Genomic DNA, 18141 nt, shown 5'->3' with positions numbered 1-18141 from the left:
ACAGTTATGTGGGCTCAAACAACAAAAGCTTTCATTTATATACATTCTTAAAAGTGATAGACATGTTCCAATTCCTTTATGGGGCATTAGAGTCAGAGAGTTGATAAATTAATACAGCACCGAGACAGGCCCTTCAGCCCAACTTGTCCATGCCAACCAAAATGCCCATCTAAACCATTTTTCCTGTTTGGCCCATATCCCTCAAAACCTTTCCTATCCATGTACCTGCCTAGATGTCTTTTAAATGTGTTATTGTACCTGCCTCAACCACTTCCTCTGGGCAGCTCGATCCATATGAGCCTCCACTCTCTACACAATGCACTGCAGCAACTCACCAAGACTCCTTAGACAACACCTTCCAATCCCACAACCCCTACCAGATAGGACAAGGGCGACAAATACATGGGACACCATCAGCTGGAAGTTGCCCTCCGAGGAAATACACCCATCCTGACTTGGAATTATATTTCTGCTCCTTCAACGTGGCTGGGTTAAAATCCTGGAAACCCCATCCCTAACTGCATTGTAGCTATACACTTGCCTCAAAGGTAGCAGCGGGATCAAAGGCACCCTCTGTCTATAAACTTGCCTTGTAAATTTCCTTTAAACTTTCTCTCTCTCACCTTAAAGCTAAAATGGATAACCTGGGATATATCCCCTCAGGCCCTGGGGACATATCCACAAGAGACCCAACACCACTTCCTTCTCCATATCAACATGGCCTGGAATATCAGCAGACTTCTCCTGATCTCACAATCCTCCACGCCCTTCTCCTACTGAAAAATACCCAGACCTTGCTCATTTCTTCTGGCTCCAGGTATAAATTCCTTCCTTTGTCCTTAAATGGCCTCTCCCTGGTTACCCTCTTGTTTTTAATGTATGTATAAAATGCCTTTGGATTTTCCATAACTCTACTCATCAAGGTCATTTCATGACCCTTTAGCCTCCCTGACTTCCTGTTTAAGTTCTTAGTTGCTTCCTTTATATTCCTCAAGGGCCCTGTCTGAATTCAGCTTCCTAAATCTTGCACGTGCTTCTCTTCTACTGCCACAACAAGTCAATAGCAGATGCAATTTCTCTGGCTCTTCACTCTGCCCTGGACCATTTGAACAACAGGAACTCATACAATCAGGCTGCTCTTCATCAATTGCAGCTTGGCATTTAACACAGATATCCCATCAAAACTGATCAAACTCTTTCAAGGACCTGGGCCTCTGTACCTCTCTCTGCAACTGGAGACTTGACTTCCCTCATCGGCAGACCTCAGTCAGTGAGGATTGGTAACAACAAGTCCTCCTCGCTGACAAGTCAACACAAGTGAACTTCAAGGCTGCGTGCTTAACCTCCTGCTCTACTCTCTATACACACAGGACTGTGTGGCTAAGCACAGCTCCAATGCCATCTTCAAATTTGCTGATGACATGAATGTTGTTGGACAAATCACAGGCGGCGATGAGTCAGCTTACCCGATCGAGGTAGGTCACCTGGTTGAGTGATGCCGCAACAACAACCTCTCACTCAACGTCAGCAAAACTAAAGAGCTGAATGTTGATTTCAGGAAGGGGAAGGAGGGCGAACATGCGCCAGTCTGCATTGGAGGATTGGCGGTGGAGAGAATCAGCAGCTTTAAATTCCTGGGTGTTAACATATCGGATGATCCATCCTGGGCCCAGCAGATAGTTGCAACCATAAGGAAAGTGCACCAGCGTCTTTACTTTCTTAGGAGGTTAAGGAGGTTTGACGTGTCATCAAACACTAAGAAACTTCTACAGATGTACTGTTGAAAGTATCCTGACTGGTTGCATCATGGTCTGGTTTGGTAATTCGAATGTAAGAAGCTGCAGAGAATAGTGGACTCTGCCCAACACATCATGAGCACATCCCTCCCCACCATTCAAGAAGGCAACATCTATCATCAAAGATCCCCACCGTTCGGGCCATACCATCTTCTCGCAGCTACCATTGGGCAGGAGGTACAGAAGTCTGAAGTCCTACACCACCAGGTTCAAGAACAGTGACTTCCCTTCAAACATTTGGTTCTTGAACTAACCAGTACAACCCCAATCACTACAGTTTAGCAACACTATGACCACTTCAACCACCTGGCACTAAAATGTACACTTTCGTTCTAATTATGCTTTCTTGTAAAAAAATTGTGCATAATTCTTGTTTAATTTAAATTTTTCTTGTGAATATTGCTTATATGATGCTATGTGCCCATGATGCTGCTGCAAGTAAGGTTTTCATTACACCTATGCATACATGTACTTGTACATGTGACAATAAACTCGACTTTGACTTTGAGCTTTTTTCTTTTTGACTCAATTTGCAACATCTCTTATCATCTAAGGTTCCCAAACCTTGCCATTCTTAGCTTTCTTCCTCTTAAGAATGTGTTGGTCCTGAATTCTGACCAGTTGGCCTGTAAACAACTACCACTTGTCGGATGTGGACTTACTCAATAACAGCCACTCCCAATCCGCTCTCCCAGCTCCTGCCGAATGTTGTGGTATTACTGTAGCCTTTCTACAACTTAGCACTTCCATCTTTCTTTATCCAAGTCCAGTCTTTCCCTATCCATATCTGAAAACTTATGGAGTTATGATCACTGTTCCAAATACTCTCCCACTGAAACTCCAATCACCTGGCCAGACTCATTTCCTAACACACGGTTGAATTTGGTTTCTTCCCTGGTTAGGTTATCTACATGTGTCAAGAAACCTTTCTGGATGCACCTAACAAATTCAGTCCCGTCTAAGCCTCTGGCACTAAGGGAGTCCCAGTAAATATTGAGGAAATTAAAGTAACCCTCTACAACTACACTGTGGCTTTTGCATCTTTGTGAGGAGACTCCTGCACTATCTGCCTGCCCCTCCTGGAAGTCACCCTTCTATCTGGCTGAACCTTTGGTGTGACCACCTCCTCATCTATAATACTCTCTGTCTCCTGCATGTGCCTCAGTGAGTTCAACTGCCACTCCAACCAATCCATGCAGTCTGAGAGGAGCTGAGCTGGACACACTTCCTGCAGACATAGTTGTTAGGGACACTTGACTGCTCCCTTTTCTCCCACATCTCACAGGAGGAGCATACCACTCCACTGACTGCCATTACTGCCCCTTTTAACAACTAGTGAAGTAAAGAAAAAAATCTTACCTTACCTTACCTTATTGTTGCTCTCCTTCCTTACCAAAGTCTGCACTTTGACTTCAACACAGCCCTTCTCAAAATGGCCACACTAAAATGGCCACTCTGCCTCCCTTTTGTTAGGCCTCATGATAGGAAAACAATCATTGAGTTTACTGCAATCTTTCAACCTGAAGTAAAGGTACATCACTGCTGAATAAGCAATTCTAACCTCTTGTTATTTATAAAATTGCTGGTTCAGGACTTCTGAATAACCAGAGATAGTTAAATCACCAGCCCGTTGTAAATGTAAGTAGGTGGGGGAATGCTCATCCTACACAAATAGTAGAATAAAGGTGAGAAATATATGTGTGCCTTATGTGAGCAATATGTTTGCCTCTGATAACCTTGAGCATCTATAACTTTAAGAATTGGTGGGAGTTGTGACTTTTACTAACTTTTTGATAGCACTGACAAAACACTAAACTACACTAAATGCATTTCACATTACGATTAATAGCAACCAGAAGGTAACTCATTAAATTCTATTGGATTTAAATCCTATACAGTTCAAATTTTAGTGTAATCATAATGGAATAAGTAAATAGTAGGTCAGTCCCTCAGTCCCATACTCCCAGCAGGAAGCTTGCTTTAATGATGCAGTTTCAAGATAGTGTTAAGTCCAGATCCGATGACTCAAACCCCTTTTGTGCATGGATCATTGGGTTTAATGGTTATGATAGTTTTCATCTGATGTATGAAAAATGAAATCTGCAATATCCTTGGGCGACTTGGCCAACCAGACAACATGGCTTGTTTCAGGCAGTCAAAGGGATGTCTGTGATCTTTGGTTTGTGAGCAGGATGCATACCACTGAGTAAGAGGTTGTGGGTTCAGCATTCAGTATTCAGCATTCGAACATAAAGACTTGGAGTTTCTGGCAGGGCAGTCATCAGGGTCGTCCATTTGGATTGTACTGGGATTCTGTAGTTTGGCTGAGGTGTAGCCAGTTTCTTTACAGAGACCCTGAGGCTATCCTACATCGACGACTCCATTGATGCTTCCTGCATCCACAGGGAATGCATCAACTTCATTAACTTCTTTACCAACTTCCACCCTGCAAATTCACTCGGTCCATCTCCGCCACCTCTCTCCCCTTGCTTGATCTCTCTATCTCCTTTTTATAAGCAGTCCAGATGAATGGTCTCGATCCAAAACATTGACTGTCCATTTCCCTCCACAGATACTGCCTGACCTTGTGAGTTCCTCCAGCATAATGTGTGTTGGTCCAGATTCCAGCATCTGCAGTCTCTTGTGTCTCCAGAAGGAAGAATTTGCTGGATAAAAGCATCCTGGTTCTGATTGTTGAGGTGTGCAATGGAATAGGGTCACAAGAGTGGACCAACACAGTTCAGTGCTTAAAACAACCAAGAAGGTCTTTGACAAACCCACAACTACAATGTTACCGTCTTTCAAAGTTATCAGCATTTTCAAGCTGCTGTATGTCCCCAATATTCAGAGGAATTCAGAAATGACTAAACAGGAAATAAATAAAAATAGAAAATACATATTTAAAAAATAATCACAACAAAAGCAAATAATGAAAAAAATACTTATTTTATTCCAAACCTTTCTACTGCACATTGATAAAATTGCCATTGCAATCAAGAGCTTAATGAATCTGAGCAAGGTTAGACCTGCTGAAGGATTCATAAGCAGGTTCCCCACAAGTGTGAGGGAATTCCATCAATTTTCTTTAGCAGCCAGACTCCATATGAAGTCAACTGGTGTAGTATAAAGACGGATTTGCCAGCAGGAATCTATCAGTAAGTTTGACACTTCCATATTTGGATATGCACAAGCCAATGTCATGAACCTACTGACATTTATATGAATTAATTCCAAAGGTTTACCACAGAGCTGCTGGCAAAACCCTGCTGGAATATGAGCCAGATTCTTACAAAACTCAGCACTATTGTTGTGATCCTGGGTTTGTGAGAGGTCCCTTCAAAGGATGTTGTGATTCTTTTCTTACGAACTTTCTCCAGAGGTCAGGTGATGGCACAAAATCGAATGGGTTTGTATTGCGAGAGGTACAACATAATTGTGAGCGATTCTTTTGCTTGATGTTCATTTACAATGAACAGTGCCAATATTATAGCAGTGAAGCAGTATTATTGAATGTCTTTGATTATAGGTTGGAACATGATTAACCACTAAATTAAACAAAATTAAACTCTAAATGTGTTCAAATTATAACAAAAACTGGGGAAATAGACTAAATATTCATGACAATGGGCTGCTGATCACACGATGTTTAAGGTTTTTCTCCTCCTTTCTCTCCCCTCATCTCTTGCCTCTTATGTTGTTTATAAGAAGAATTTCATATTTAATATTTCCTTATGACAGAGGAGGTGCCATTTGATCCACTCAGTCTATACCAGCTCACTGAGATTCCCAAAACTCCCATTCCCTTACATATCTCTCTACAACCCATTCTGTCTCACACAGTCATTAACTCTCCTGCAACCCATCTACACCACGGGTAATTTATAATTGCCAATTAACCTACCAGAATGTCTTTGGGATGTAGGAGGAGACCAGAACACCCAGAGGAAACCCCTGAGGTCACAGGGAGAATGTGTAAACTCCACAGAGACAGCACCAGATGTCAGAATTGAACCCGGTTGCTGGAGCCGTGAGGCAGCAGCACTAACTACGGTGTCACCATGTCACCCGAGTGCAGATCCTCCTGCTCCCTCGCCCCTACTCACGCTGAATCCTCAAAACTTCCTTACTCACTCACACATATTGTGATATTGTTTTGAATTCTCTCTCCCCAGCTACTGCAGCCCTCATTGTCCAATCTAGTCATCACCTCTCTTGCGAAATGACTAATATTTGCAGCTTTTGTCATTCTAAAGCACTGCCCCATCTCGAATTTCCCTTTCCTCTCCAAACTCCTTGAACATTGCCGCTTCCCAAATCTGTGTCCGTCTTCTTCTGAAGTCATTTAGATTTCCTTCAATCAGATTTCCATACATGGCTCAGTTCTGAATCAACTCTGATGAAGGGTATGGATAGGACAGATGGCAGGAAATTATTCTCCATGATCAGAGGTAGATAAAACTAGAGGTCATAGATTTAGGGTAAGGGGTAAGAGGTTTAGGGTGGGTCTGAGGGGGATGTTTTCTATCTGGGAACAGGTGAGTACCTGAAATACACAGCCTGAGAGAATGGTGGAAGAAAGTCACTGACAGCATTTAAGAAGTGTATAGATGAGCACTTGAATCACCAAGACATAGAAGGCTACCGGTAAAGTGCTGGAAGATGGGATTAATAGAGATAGTTGCACACTGGTTAGTGTGGACATGGTGGGCCAAATGGCCTGTTTTCATGTGTATCACTCTATGACAAATAGTATCCGATATATAGTAATTGAGGCTATTGTAATCTGTTCCTTCCCTTCCTCCAACTGTTTGCTGCCTTTGACATGGCTGATTTCCTCCAAGGCTTTTTATCCATCATTTGCAGTCACAGAATCACCTTCAATGGGTTCCCTTTCTGCTGTGAATTTGGAGGTTCCATTTATATGATCAGGGATTCCTGTCCTGGAGATAAGAAGTGAAAAGGTAAGGTTAAGTTTATTTTTCTTACTTATTGTACTATTTTAAATTATTCCTTTGTCTTATAATGTGCTTTAATTTTTATTTTGAAAAATAATTTTACATTTAAAATCACAGTCATAAATTACAAATAATTTTAATTTTTCCAGAGACATTTAAAAACTTTAAAAAAAAATTACAGTCTCGAGTTTCACAGAAAATTATCCTCCCCTGCCTACCCCCCAGCTTTGCCTCGTGTCAAAGACTGTCAGGGCAGGTGGGTGTTGATCTATGGTGCCTGAGGTCCACTTGTCACTGAGACATTGGCATGCCTCATCTGAATTCTCAGCTCCTACTAACCATCCACATCCAGCTGAGGTAGGTGCGGGAGAGTGGAGACTACAGACAGCGAACCTGGCCAGGGGCTAAACCCACCTCAATTTAATAAAAGAAAATTTTAAACAAAGTCCAACAGAAATGGGAAAGTTGAAAAAGAGCATGAGGTAAAGAAAAACAAAACAAATCCTGTGTAATAATTCAGACCCAAGCACATTACAGATTGGTCCATGGTCAATGAATTATCTGTGAATTTAGCAAGTGTCCACAGCAAAATTTCAAAAGAATGTCCAGGCCAGTGTAGAATATTGACTTTTTCACTGATAATGTCATGTTGTGTGTAGAACCTCTGAGATCGATGTTTGATGGACCAGGAGACGGTGCATTTTATCCTTTTGACAGAGATTGACCTTGAAGGAGGCTGAAGGCGATATTCTAAGATATTTATTTCTCAAACATAAAGCCAAAAATACTTGAGAAGATGGAAATCACCAATTCTGTTATTCTTCAATATAAAGCATTAATTTAAATCTACAGGGATGAGTTATGACTCAAGCAAAAGAAACACTATTAGTGACTTCCTAAAGGACAAGGTCAGAGGATGATAGAGTGGACAGCTGAGTGAGTAGACTATTTGTCAACGGCAAGCAGATTATCATAGGGGAAAACCCAACACAGATTTATAATTCAAGCACTTATTGTTTTCCCTTTGATTCATGGCTGAGAAGATGGTCACACAGAACAAAAGACAAAGAAAATATTATTTATTACATAAAATGAAGTTATTAAAAAAGAATAAATGTCAGAAAGTGGATCATAATGCAGAGTTGACCAAAGAGCAGTTCTTCTCCTGCTTGAGATGTGGAGGGAGATTTTAACTGCTCATTTGCTAGAAGTGGATTTCAACGAGATCTACAGCTCTGGTGCTTCATCATTGTCTATTTCCTGGGACTTGCTTCAGATTCCACCTGAATCAGGTGGAAATTTCATTAGGATTTGGTGGACTCCAATGCTGCATTATTAACTACATTTAAAAGGTACTTGGACAGGTTTACAGATAGGAAATGTTTAGAGGGACATAGGCCAAATGTGAGCAAATGGAACTAGCTTGGATGAGAATCTTGGTCGGCATGGACCAGTTGGGCCGAAGGGCCTGCTTCCGTGCTGTCTGACTCTATGACTCTGTACCTGCCTGCGGAGTAGAATATTGGTGAACGACCCACTGTTTGGCACTATACTTGGCATTACAGAGACAAGTTGATCAATATGGAGAAGACAGCCAAAGGGCCTCTACGAAACCACTGGCCAGAGGTGATATCCTTGTCTCCAGGTCAATATCTGTAGTGTAGTACCGAGGTAATGCACCGCAGCAGCCAGTCCTTTATCTCTGTTCTCTCTCCTGGCTTGCAGTTACTATTTTTATCTTGGATTTCCTGCAACCACATATTTTGTTTTCGTATTATAATTAAATTAAATCAGGCTAATTACTGTTGTCTTCCACCAGGATAAAACTACCCTCATGGAGGTTGATCTTGATTCATTATATGTTCATGTGCCTATCTAAAAGCCTCTTAAATGCAACTTTCGTATCTGCTTCCAGCATTACCCTTGGCAGTCCTTTCCAGGCACCGACCACTTTCTGTGTAGAAAAACATGCCCCGCACATCTCCTTTAAACCTTCCCCCTCTCACCATAAATGCACGTCATCTAGTTTTATACAGAGGCTTGTTAGAAAGTCTTGAGCAGATTCAGAGCAAGATAGACTGCAAGATTGACTATCACAGGAGGAAAACTGTGAACAGTTTGTTAGGTTGGCTGGTTAGAATGGAAGTCAGAAGTGAAGGAAAAGGATGGATTTGCATTTACCTAGCACCTGTCACAACCACGGTACATCTTAAAGCACTTTACTGACAATGAAATATACATATTTCTCATGGTGTAACACTTTATTTATGTCAGAAATACAGCAACTAGGTTGTTCACAACAAGCTCCCATAAACAGCATTATGATAATGAGAGAGAAATGAGTGCAGGTAAAAGTCTACTTCTTCCAATATAATTTCCTCTGCAGTGTAAGAGGATTTCATTAGTGGTCATCATTAGTTGGGGTATTGAGTTCAAGAGTAGCTAGGTGATGTTGCAGCTCTATAGAATTCTGATCAGACCACACTTGGAGTATTGTGTTCAGTTCTGGTTGCCTCATTATAGGAAGGATGTGGAAGCTTTAGAGAGGGTGCAGAGGAGATTTACCAGGATGTTGCCTGGATTGGAGAGCATGTCTTATGAGGATAGGTTGAGTGAACTAGGGTTCTTCTCTTTGGAGAGAAGGAGGATGAGATGTGACTTGAGAGAGGTGTACAAGATGATAAGAGGTATAGATCAAGTGGACAGTCAGAGACTTTTTCCCAGGGCGACAATGGTTAACACAAGGGGACATAATTTTAAGGTGATTGGAGGCAGGTATGAAGGGGATGTCAGGGGTAAGGTTTTTATACAGAGAGTGGTGGGTGTGTGGAATGCACTGCCAACTGACGTTGTGGGGGCAGATACATTAGGGACATTTAAGAGACTCTTAGATAGACACATGGATGATAGAAAAATAGGAGGTGATGTGGAAGGGAAGGGTTAGATAGATCTTAGAGCAGGATGAAATGTCGGCACAACATTGTGGGCCGAAGGGCCTTTACTGTGCTGTAGTGTTCTACGTTCTATGTAAGAATCAGACCCATTGTAGAATGGACAACTATAGACAAAGCACTCGAAACAAGGAAGGAGCAAATAGTGCCTTGGATTAACGTCTCAGATGAATAACAGTACCATTGGCTGTGGTGCAGTACCTGTGTACTACATTGGAATCTAGCCCAGATTTTGACTGGCACCTCTGAGCCACTGCTTGGGTACTGTAGTGAACAGTGATAGAGCCAATATATTTGATATCATTGAAAAGTGATTGTGAATAAAGCCAGCCAAGTTGGTATGAGTTGACTGCATTTACATATGCTGAAAATTTTGCCCCAGTCTGCAGTGTAACATGTGATACACAGTCCCACTGTACATCTGAAACACATTCCATTCCATCCAGTTGAGCAGAATTCCAGTGGATGAGTGCAAAGCAGTGGCATTAATATGTAGTGCATCTAATAACCGCAATGGATTTCTAGTCTGAAGTGCCTTATTTTTCATTACATATTTAAAAACACTGATTAAGCTGAACAGACCAGCAAAAGGAGTATGCAACAGAGCAGTAGATTTGCAGTCTTAGTTGTCCAAAAACACATAAATGGATCTCTGGAATGTTCTTTTTGTAGCTTATACTACCACACTCTGGCTACCATGTGGAGGTGTGATAGCAGGTATTTGTGGAAAATAACACCAGTTATGGGGTTAGTATTTGGATAAGCCTGCAATATTAACAATCTGTGAAAGAAGATCAACTGTCAGAAGTGTCTGCAAATTCTTGGACCCAATATAATCCCTGCTGATCTTACCGCAGCAAAGCTGTGAGAAGTGGCCATCTGTAAGATATGACCTTGGCCACATTGTGATGGTCCCATCTGCAGGCCCAGCGCAATCGAGAACCCTTCCACAGGGACCAGCATGTCCCATGAGGTCAGCATGTAGCAGATGATAGTTCCCAAGCTGTATCATGTAATCTGTTGCTAAGGCTAAATTTCTTGACACTGAAAAATTAATATCAATGTAACAGATTGACAGTAAAAGTTGGTGAGATGATCCCTGCTTCTCGGTATAACAGCAGAGATATAGTCACTTGAGCATTAAATGATTTGTGGAAGATTTTTAAAATATTTATAACTTAGTAAAAGCAGCATGATAAATATTCAAACCAACTTATTTAATGGTGTTGACCGATAAGTTAAAATCACCTTAATTATATCACATTTATATTGTTTTATGCGGGTTCAAACAAAGTAATTGCAAAAGGCAGTTAATAAAATGATGTTGCCAGTACCCAAGGGACTGAGTTATTGGGAGAAGTTGGACAGGTTAGGGGTTTTTATCCTTGGAGTGTAGGAGACTAAGGGGTGATTTTATGGAGGTGTACAAAATCATGAGGGGCATAGATAGGGTGAATGTACTCAGTCTTTTGCCCAGAGTTGGGGAATCAAGAACTAGAGGGTACAGGTTTAACAAAAGAGGGAAAAGATTTAGTAGGAACTTGAGGGGAAACTTTTTTTACACAGAGAGTGGTACATATATGGAAAGAGCTGCCAGAGGATGTGGTTGAGGCAGGTGCAAAAACAACTTTTAAAGGACAGTTGGACAGGTACATGGATAGAAAAGGTTTCGAAAGATATGGACCAAATGCAGGCAAATTAAGATATTAAGATATTTATTTATTAGTCACATGTACATCAAAGCACACAATGAAATGCGTCTTTTTACGTTACTGAGAATGTGCTGGGGGCTGCCTGCAAGTGTTGTCACCCTTCTGGCGCCAACATAGCATGCCCACAGCTCTGCACACAGATGTACAGGGTAGGAAGTTGTGGGCGTGCTATGTTGGTGCCGGAAGTGTGGCGACACTTGCAGGCTAGCCCCCAAAAACACTACACAAATGATGCATTTCACTGTGTGTTTCAATGTACATCAGACTAATAAAGATATCTTATCTTAACCTGTGCGTCTTTGGAATGTGGGAGGAAACTGGAGCACCCGGAGGAAACCCAAGCAGACACAGGGAGAACGTACAAACTCCTTTACAGACAGCAGCGGAACTGAACCCGGGTTGCTGGCACTGTAATAACATTACACTAACCGCTACAGTACTGTGGGACTAGCTTGGATGGGCATCTTGGGCGGCATGGATCAGTTGGGCTGAAGGGCCTGTTTCCATGCTGTATGACTCTATGACTCTATAACAAAGCAACAGGCCATTCAGAATTTTTGAAATGGAAACTAAATTAACATTTTTGATGCAGGTAAATCACCAGTCTTCTTGTCAAAGGACCATATAAAACTACCATTCCCTTTAAAGACAGAGAGCTGCATAGTTCAAACTATTTTATTTTCTGGTTTTGCACTTCTTTTTGATATGTCTGTCAGTTTTGGGGGCACACAACAATAACTCTGAAACAAGGACTCAAGAATCATTAAACCTGAGGCCTAAGCACAACTTTTAATCCATTTAGTGTCATAGTAAGTCCTTTCCATCAAATTCATTGTCCGCAACACAGAATCACCAGAATGAGAACGTCGATATATGCATTCATTGACTTAAATGTTAACTGTCTTTCGCTCACTGTAGATGCTGCCTGCACTCAAGTGTGTTTCCAAAAATTTTTATTTTGCATGTATAAGATATCATTAATGTACTAATATTTCTCAGGCTGCTTCAAGAAAATGAACGTTGAAGCCAGGCCAAATAAGAAACCGTTAGGATAAAAAACAGGACCTGTTGCAGGGTCTCAACCTGAAATGTGGACCATCCCTCAGAATCAGAATCAGAATCAGATTTATTATCACTGACTTACATGTTGCCAACTTTGTTGTTTTATGGCAGCTGTACAGTGCAAAGACATAAAATTACCGTAAATTACAAAAATAAATTGTGTAAAACAAAAAGGAATAACAAGTTAGTGATCACGAGTTCATGGACAGTTCAGAAATCTGATGGCGGAGGGGAAGAAGCTGTTCCTGAATCGTTGAGCAGCTCACCCTTTCCACCACTGACCTCTCAACGAGGATCAGTGTGTGTTCCCCTTCCTGAAGTCCACAATCAATTCCTGGCTCTTGCTGACGTTGAGTTAGAGGTTGTTGCTGTCTGTCCCACTGAGTTCTTCCAGCAGTTTGATTTTTGCTCCAGATTACAGCATCTGCAGTCTCTTGAGTCTCTAATGATTAGGGACTGTTCAAAAACACAGCAAAAGAGGAAAGTTTTAAGAAGCTTTGCAAAAAGAGCAAGAGAGGCAACAGGGTTTACAGAGGGTTTTAGTTAAAGTGAACACAAAAGATTTTACAGAACTTTGGGGCTCATGGGATAAGGGATCATATCTTAGTTAAAAAAAAGCAGGGAAGCAAAACTTTTCTAAATAGTAAGAGATTGAGAACTCTTCAAAGTCAGAGGGAACTTAGGTAACCTTGGCACTAATCATAGAAGGAACATTTGCAGGTTCAGCAAATAATGAGGAAAGCAACGGTTATTACAAAGAATTTGAAGATAAATTTGGAAGAAAGCTTACTGCAAATATACACAACCTTTAGACCATAGCTGGAGCTTTTTACAGTCTTGGTCTCCTTGCCCAAGGATAGATAAACTCACCTTAAAAGGGGTTCAAAAAAGACTCATCAGACTGACACTAGATTGGCCGTTAAGGAGAAATTGAGCAGACGATTTGTCTGTTCTTTAGAATGAGGGAGACTGTGTTGTGACCTTGTGGAGGCAAATTGAATCTTTCAAGGAGTCACAGAGATGATGCTGGGAGAAGGTTTCCTCCATCTGAAAAGTCCAGTACTAGGAGAGAGTCAGGTGAGGAGAGATGTCTGCTGTAGAATACTATTGGTAGTTTCTTCCTCAGAGGACAATTGATGCTCAGTTGTTCGGTTTATTCAAGACAGAGATCAAAGGATTTTTGGATACTAGGGGATAATGTAAGAAAATAATATTAAGGCAGGAAATTAGTCACAATGTGATTGCATGTTGGAACAGATTCCAGGGTTCAGATCCTTGTGTTTGTTATATTTCCAGCAGATAACTAAGCTGTACTATGGAAGCCAACATATTACTCCACTGGGAATCAATAACAGATGATGCTACTAACATTTCCAAACATTGTGACGGTCTGAAAGCTTGTTTGGAACATGCTTATCCCAATGTGTATAATGTTGGGGCTTAAAGCCTACATCTTTATTTATTGTTTGTGTGTTGGGAATGTGCTGCCTTTTATAGTTCATCTAGGTATTGGTTTGTCTCCATAACAGAAAAGGTTCAGTCTACCTGAAAGTAAGGGTGACTTAACAGTGCCAAACATGACTTATGCAATTTCAAACTCAATTCAATCATTCCAAAATAAAACCTTGATATGAAAGCTTTCTATTTTTAGTGTAGCCTTAAGGAACAGACTGGCAGATAGAATTGCTTTTGTTGGATCATTAGCCAACGTATGTGTAATCGATACACTTGGTAAAGTAACCTTGGAATGACAAGAAGATTTGTAGGGTACAGTGTTGGCAGTGGTCATGCAATCTAGAAGCTATCAGTGCAAATCTTACCTTTGTAAATTATGGCAATTGAGTTAACAAATCTGTTCATTTGTAGGCTAACAGCAGAAAACATACAATTAAACATCAACAGACTGTTGCCTTGAACGCAATGGAGTGACAGAGATCTTTCAGGGAACAGAACCTATTGGTCTGCTTCGTTTGGTCAAAATGTAACTCCAATCCCATGACATGTCTATTGGGGAAGAAGCCTGTATGTGATTCCAAACTCACAGCATAGAGTCATAACAGAAACAGGCCCTTTGGCCCAACTAGTCCATGCCAACCAAGATGCCCATCAAAGCTAGTTCTATTTGCCCATGTTTGGCCCATATCCCTCTAAACCTTTCCGATCCCTGTATCTGTCCAAGTGCCTCTTAATGTTGTCAATTCACCTGCCTTAACCACTTCCTCTGGCAGCTCATTCCATATACGGACCACCCTCTGGGTGAAAGTGTTGCCCCCCCAGTTTCCTAACTCAATGTGGCTCATTACTAAGTGTGCTCTGAAATTACCAAACAAGCCTCAAACTCAATCACATTGCTTTGGTAGTTTAAGAAGTGTATCACCTTCTTACAACCATTAGACATTAACTGTCAATTTCACCAGATACACCCACATCCCATGTGTGAATAAAGCTGACCTCTAAAGTGGCCGAACAAGTCATTCATTTTAAGTACACTTAATAACTACACCTTTCCCAGCAAGATCCTATCCTAAGAACAAATGCAGAAAAATAAATTGCTGGTTTTATAATCAAAGCAAATTATAGCAGTGTAAGATGCAGTGTATCGATTGGCAGGTGCGTTGATGGAATTAAAAGGCAGATGAGGAAGCACCTGGGAGTGCATTAGAATGGTCAAGCCTACAGGTATCAAAAACGTGCATGAGGATTTCAACAGTAGAAGAAATGAGGTAATGGGTGTTACGAACCAGCAACAAAAGAAAGACACTGAGTCATGATTCAGTGTTAAAAACTACTTTATTAATAACTACTTATGATAATAAGAAAAATAAAAGTAAAAATGTTAGAATGTTAGAAGTAAAAATGTTAAATCTTGAACATTAACCCCAAAACTACTTGTCGTGTGTGTGTGTGGGGCAAAGTCCCAAACTCCAAGTCCAAGAATGATTATTAAAGTTCAGTTCAGCAAGCCACAAGGTGAAACATGAGTAAAGCCTTCTCCGACCACCACTGTTGTCTGAAGATAAGACATAGATGTAGAGAGAACATAGAGAGTAATTACGAAATCCAAATGTTCCACGATGGAACCCAAACGACACCTCAGTGTTTACTCGGTAGTGACTTCCTCACCCCGAAAAACATCCGAATTGTGGTCGTCCACACAAATACCTGTTTCCCTCTACAGGTCAGCAACAAAGTGAACTCCACTGGATTACTCTCAATTTCCATACGTGGATTGTAGCGACAGACACAGTTATTGTTTCTCATCCATCGATAGAGAAAACTAGCAGGCTGGTGTCTCTCGCACTCTTCTCTCTCTCTCTCCTCTGAATGACTTCTTCAACAACGTCGTTCCATCCCTTATCTTCTGTTACTATGCTCCATCTTAAAGGGACATTCACCAATAGTAACCTAGTCCGTAACAATGGGAAATTTGAATGGAGTCATAGAGTAAAAGCACAAACCCTTCAGGCCACAATGGCATTCCAACAACTAAATACCCATTCATTCCAATTCAATTTACTTGCACTTGGCCCAAAGCTTTTAATGCTTGGCAATTCAAGTGCTCGTCTTGATACCTAAATGTTTTGAGAGTACCTGCCTCCACCACCCCCTCAGGCAGTGTGCTCCAGATTCAAACCACCGTCTGGGTGAAAAATTTCTTCCCCTCTAAGCTGTTAACATAGAACATAGAACACTACAGCACAGTACAGGCCCTTCGGCCCACAATGTTGTGCCAACATTTCATCCTGCTCTAAGATCTATCTCACCCTTCCCTCTTACATAGCCCCCTATTTTTCTATCATTCAGGTGTCTATCTAAGAGCCTCTTAAATGTCCCTAATGTATCTGCCCCCACAACCTCTGTCGGCAGTGCGTTCCACGCACCCGCCACTCTCTGTGTAAAAAACTTACCCCTGACATCCCCCTTATAGCTTCCTCCAATCACCTTCCTGTTAGCCATTGTCACCCTGGGAAAAAGGCCCTAAATCCCTAAATGCTCTAAATCTATCTCTTCTGGTTATGGAGACCTCTGCTGTGGGGAAGGGTTTCCTGCAGTCTTAGTCTAGCTAGTTCCCTCATTGTTTTGTATATCTCTGTCAGGTCCCCACTCAGCCTGTTGTGTTCCAACTAAAACAAACCCAGCCAAACCAATCTCTCCTCATAGCTGTAACATTCCATCCCAGGCAATATCCTGGTGAATCTCTTCGGCACCTTCCCCAATCACACCCTTTCTATAGTGTGTTGACCAGAAGTGTACACAATACTCCAGTGCGGCCTAACCAATGTTTTATAAACTTGCAGCATAACCTCCCTACTCTGTGCCCCAGCCAATGAAGGCTGGTATCCTGTAAACCTTTTTTTACTACCTTATCTACCCAATGAGTGAAATAATTATGGGATGTGTATTTCTTCAGATTTCTCTGACAGATTCTCTCATCCGAACCATCTCCTCCAGGTATACCAGCTGACACTGCACTACAATTTCACAGTTGCTATTCACTGTCCAGCACCTCTTCAAACTGTGACCATCCTTCATCTGTGAACAGTCAGAGCTCCCAAGTCATTCTCAAAGATCTTGATCTAATCCCTGTTAATGAACAATAATTGTGTCTAATATCTTGTTACACACAAAACCTGGAAGTTCACTGTGACATTCACCTGAAACTTCTAAAAGCACACTTGGTATGACAACTCTGTGGCAGCAGTTAACTCAAGCTGGTACTATCGCATCTATCATCAAAGATCAGATCAGATCAGATATCTTTATTGGTCACATGTACATCGAAGCACACAGTGAAATGCATCTTTTGTGTAGAGTGTTCTGGGGGCAGCCCGCAAGTGTCGCCATGCTTCCGGCGTCAACATAGCATGCCCACAACTTCCTAACCTGTATGTCTTTGGAATGTGGGAGGAAACCAGAGCACCCGGAGGAAACCCACACAGACATGGGGAGAATGTACAAACTCCTTAATGGTCGGAATTGAACCCGGGTCATTGGCGCTGTAAAGCATACCATCCAGGCCATGCCATCTTGTCGTAGCTACCATCGGGCAGGAGGTACAGAAGCCTGAAGTCGCACACCACCAGGTTCAAGAACAGTTACTTCCCTTCAGACATTCAGTTCTTGAACCAACCTGCGCAACCTTCATCACTACCTCAGTATAGCAACACTGTAACCACTTTGACCACTTTGCACTACAATGACTTCGATTGTTTTTTGTTCTAATTGTGTTCTTTCTTGTTTGATTTTGTATAATTTATGTTGTTAATTTACATTTTTCTTGTGAATGTTGCTTATCTAATGCTATGTGTTTGTGATGCTATTGCAAGTAAGTTTTTCATTGCACCTGGGCGTACTGTACATGTACTTTGGCATATGACAATAAACTCGACTTTGACCGATTTTGATCACTGTCAACAGCTCATGTTATCTGCGATAACACAATTTCATAAGCACATCTGGATATTTGTAGGATTTAGTTTATCTTTTTCACAATTTATTGCATAATAATTTTAGAACAATATTGTTTTGTGTCTTTTTAGCTATCTCCATTGCTGTAACCAGAAAATGAATATTCACTATTCTCAATGTGAAGATCATGTTTTTGCTGCCTACCTCTGAATTCTCCTTGACAACGCATCTACATTTTATTTTGTTTCAGGCATTT

The sequence above is a fragment of the Pristis pectinata genome, chromosome 1 (assembly GCF_009764475.1).
Source record: "Pristis pectinata isolate sPriPec2 chromosome 1, sPriPec2.1.pri, whole genome shotgun sequence".
Taxonomy (NCBI): Eukaryota; Metazoa; Chordata; class Chondrichthyes; order Rhinopristiformes; family Pristidae; genus Pristis; species Pristis pectinata.
The sequence above is the reverse complement of the archived record's forward strand: the minus strand, read 5'-3'. Positions refer to the sequence as shown.